Genomic DNA, 1,913 nt, shown 5'->3' with positions numbered 1-1,913 from the left:
TGAGCTGTTCATGTTCTCACATTCAGTAGGTGTTTTGATTGTGTTGTCTGTGTTCTGTTAGTTGGATGTGTTAGGCAATGCTGTTTTGAAGGTTGGATTGGATGGGTTTAATGGTGTCTTTGAGGAGAAAGAGTTGCGTTGAATGTTATTGCATGCATGATTGGAAAGAAAGCTGAGTGTTTCTTTTTATATCTTAAAGATATAATGTTGGATATTCTGTTTGATAATGAGGATCCTGGATTCTGGTCTTGTTCTGGATATCTAGCTCTGGGAAGGTATTTATGATCCTTGTTGAATTGTCATTTATGTGATTTGTGTTAATGGTCTAACGATCTGTAATCTGTATGCTTGGATTTGATGACGTTGTAGCTTGTCGGTTTAATGATTTGGAATCTGATTAGATTAATATGCATTTGATGACTATTTGTCGGTTTGCCGATTTGTTATTCTCATTTCCGGATTTGCAATTTGGTTCTGCAAGCTCAAGTTTCCACGTGTTCAATCTTGCATAGTTAAAATGATTGTGTCTTCACCCATAACTATAATGTTTTAACGTAGATGATATCATGTAGCATGGACTTGCCCTTCACGTCCCATTTGGAGTAGTGAAAGCTGAAAGCTGCATAACTGGGCACTTAATTGTTAATTTGTTTTGGCCTTAATGGCAAATTAATAACATAGAAGATGGTTATTATTGTTTCATTGAGACATTGAGCTTCACATTGACTAACTGCAAGACATGTGAATGATTTAATAGCAGGAAAGCGATAGTGAGATAGAAGGCCTTGATGATGCCTTGATGATGCTGAGGATGAACATGAAAATGATTTAGAAGTGCCAGTAGAGCCTGAAACTGTTGTTAAGAAGCCTCGTGAACCTTCGTTGTCTACCAAGGAAACTGAAGAGCAACTTTCAAAGAAGGAATTGAAGAAAAAGGAGCTTGAAGCTGTTTTAGCAGAGCTAGGATTGCAAAAAGAACCCGGAAGCCAGGCTGACTCCCATGGTAATATGATGTTTTTGATCTTGTGAAAGAAAAAAAGAAAAAAGATATTATAATTATCTTATTTCTTTCAAGGAGGTATCTATCCTTTCAGAATTTGTTATTGATTTAACCATGTTGGCTACAAGAATGCTATTTAAATATCTAAAGTATTAAGTTGAGGCTTGAACTTGCTCATGCAAACGTTCGCCAATACATTTGCAAGCCCTGCTAAGATGACTGATTATATAGAAATTTCTTACTTGGAATCTTTTACCTGTCCTGGAAAATTCAGGTGCTGAGAAGAAGGTCGAGGATCGCAATGGTGAGTTAGAAAAGAAGGAGAATGCCACCAGTGAAAGCAAAAATGCAAAGAAGAAGAAGAAGGACAAATCTTCAAAGGAGCAGAAAGAATCACAAAACCTGCCTGATTCTGTGGCTGATGGAAAGACAACTACGGAAACTGCTGGAACGGGGAAGGCAGAGGACCCACCTGTAACTGACGTGAAAGAGTGGCATAAGAAAGTTGCATCTGTGAAGAAGAAAAAATCAAGGAAATGGATGCTGCTGCTAGGAGTGCAAGGCTTGCCGTGGCAAAGAGAAAAGATAAGGCGACTCACTACAATCAGCAGCCTGTGCGGTAAACAGGCTGACAAGTGGCAAAGTACTTGTATCTTCTCTTTGTTTATCCTTTTGTTTTGGCCTTTATATTTTCAGTCTTTCCATTATCATATATGGGCATATACTCTTTGTTCATTTGCAAATGCAAAATAAACATCGATAGCGGCTTTAGATAAATTGACTATGAGCAAATTTATAATTTTACATGAGGGAAAATAGGAGTATATGAATCTTCTATTCTGTTACTCTATGTGTACTTATCAAAGTTTTGAAGCAAGAAGGTATAATCCATTTTTCTGTCCCATTTGTTTCA

General features: G+C 37.3%; 1 pseudogene; it reads left to right on the top strand.

Moving 5' to 3' along the window:
- LOC107472551 (stress response protein NST1-like) overlaps positions 1 to 1,884 on the top strand; it is a 2,454-nt pseudogene extending 570 nt beyond the window's left edge.
- The last annotated feature ends 29 nt before the right edge of the window (positions 1,885 to 1,913 follow it).

This window comes from Arachis duranensis, unplaced genomic scaffold (genome assembly GCF_000817695.3).
Source record: "Arachis duranensis cultivar V14167 unplaced genomic scaffold, aradu.V14167.gnm2.J7QH unplaced_Scaffold_157278, whole genome shotgun sequence".
Lineage (NCBI taxonomy): Eukaryota > Viridiplantae > Streptophyta > Magnoliopsida > Fabales > Fabaceae > Arachis > Arachis duranensis.
The sequence above is the reverse complement of the archived record's forward strand: the minus strand, read 5'-3'. Positions and strand labels throughout refer to the sequence as shown.